Below are 2,138 nucleotides of genomic sequence, written 5' to 3'. Positions count from 1 at the left end.
CAATTTTTTCCTCTAATTTATTTACCTAATTTTTTATTTACCTTTTTTCCTTTGGTTTATTTACCTATTTTTCTCTATTTATACACCTATTTTTTCTCCAGATAATTTACCTATTTTTTCTCTATTTATTTACCTATTTTTTCTCTATTTATTTTCCTATTTTTTCTCTATTTGTTTACCTCTTTTGTTTTCTCTACTTATTTACCTATTTTTCTCTGTTTATTTACCTATTTTTCCCTATTTTATTTACTAATTTTTTCTCTATTTATTTACCTATTTTTCTCTATTTAGTTACCTCGTGTTTTCCTCTGTTTATTTACCAATTTTTTCTCTAGTTATTTACCCATTTTTCTTCTCATTTATTTACCTATTTTTTCCTCTAATTTCTTTACCTATTTTTTATTTACCTTTTTTCCTTGATTTATTTAGCAATTTTTCCCTATTTTATTTACCTATCTTTTCTCTATTTATTTACGTTTTGTTCTCTATTTAGTTACCTCTTCTTATCCTCTATTTATTTACCAATTTTTTCTCTAGTTATTTACCCATTTTCTTTCTCATTTATTTACCTATTTTTTCCTCAAATTTCTTTACCTATTTTTTTATTTACCTTTTTTTTCTTTGAATTATTTAGCTATATATCTCTATGTATACACCGATTTTTTCTCCAGATAATTTACCTATTTTTTCTCTATTTATTTTCCTCTTTTTTCTCTACTTGTTTACCTCTTTTGTTTTCTCTACTAATTTACCTATTTTTCTCTGTTTATTTACCTATTTTTCCCTATTTTATTTACCTATTTTTTCTCTATTTATTTACCTATTTTTCCCTATGTTATTTACCTATTTTTTCTGTATATATTTACCTCTTTTTTTCTCTATTAATTTACCTATTTTTTCTCTAGTTATTTATCTCTTTTTCTGTATTTATTTGCCTACTTTGTTTTCTCTACTTCATTACCTATTTTTCTCTATTTATTTGCCTGTTTTTTTCTCTAAATTATTTACCTATTTTTTCTCTATTTATTTACCTCCTTTGTTTTCTCTATTTATTTACCTTTTTTCCCCTCTATTTATTTACCTATTTTTTTTAATTAGCTATTTTTCTCTATTTATACACCTATTTTTTCTCTAGTTTATTTACCTCTTTTTTCTGTATTTATTTACCTACTTTGTTTTCTCTACTTCATTACCTATTTTTCCCTATTTTATTTACCTATTTTTTCTCTATTTATTTACGTTTTGTTCTCTATTTAGTTACCTCTTCTTATCCTCTATTTATTTACCAATTTTTTCTCTAGTTATTTACCCATTTTCTTTCTCATTTATTTACCTATTTTTTCCTCAAATTTCTTTACCTATTTTTTTATTTACCTTTTTTTCTTTGAATTATTTAGCTATATATCTCTATGTATACACCGATTTTTTCTCCAGATAATTTACCTATTTTTTCTCTATTTATTTTCCTATTTTTTCTCTATTTGTTTACCTCTTTTGTTTTCTCTACTTATTTACCTATTTTTCTCTGTTTATTTACCTATTTTTCCCTGTTTTATTTACCTATTTTTTCTCTATTTATTTACCTATTTTTCTCTATTTAGTTACCTCGTGTTTTCCTCTATTTATTTACCAATTTTTTCTCTAGTTATTTACCCATTTTCTTTCTCATTTATTTACCTATTTTTTCCTCAAATTTCTTTACCTATTTTTTTATTTACCTTTTTTTCTTTGAATTATTTAGCTATATATCTCTATGTATACACCGATTTTTTCTCCAGATAATTTACCTATTTTTTCTCTATTTATTTTCCTATTTTTTCTCTATTTGTTTACCTCTTTTGTTTTCTCTACTTATTTACCTATTCTCCTTTGTTTATTTACCTATTTTCCCCTAATTTATTTACCTATTTTTCTCTATTTATTTACCTCTTTTTTCTGTATTTATTTACCTATTTTTTCTCTAGTTATTTACCTCTTTTTTCTGTATTTATTTACCTACTTTGTTTTCTCTACTTCACTACCTATTTTTCTCTATTTATTTGCCTATTTTTTTCTCTAAATTATTTACCTATTTTTCTCTATTTATTTACCTCCTTTCTTTTCTCTATTTATTTACCTTTTTTCCCCTCTATTTATTT

At 23.0% G+C, this 2,138-nt stretch overlaps 1 long non-coding RNA gene across 1 annotated transcript; it reads right to left on the bottom strand.

Annotated features, from left to right (window-relative positions):
* Positions 1 to 301: 301 nt before the first annotated feature.
* LOC143378221 (uncharacterized) lies at positions 302 to 2,117 on the bottom strand. Its single transcript, XR_013087830.1, has 2 exons — positions 1,058 to 2,117; positions 302 to 820 (listed from the first exon to the last, which is right to left on the bottom strand). It is a non-coding gene; the product is annotated as an uncharacterized LOC143378221 (long non-coding RNA).
* Positions 2,118 to 2,138: the final 21 nt, after the last annotated feature.

The sequence above is a fragment of the Andrena cerasifolii genome, unplaced genomic scaffold, assembly GCF_050908995.1.
Source record: "Andrena cerasifolii isolate SP2316 unplaced genomic scaffold, iyAndCera1_principal scaffold1327, whole genome shotgun sequence".
NCBI lineage: Eukaryota > Metazoa > Arthropoda > Insecta > Hymenoptera > Andrenidae > Andrena > Andrena cerasifolii.
The sequence above is the reverse complement of the archived record's forward strand: the minus strand, read 5'-3'. Positions and strand labels throughout refer to the sequence as shown.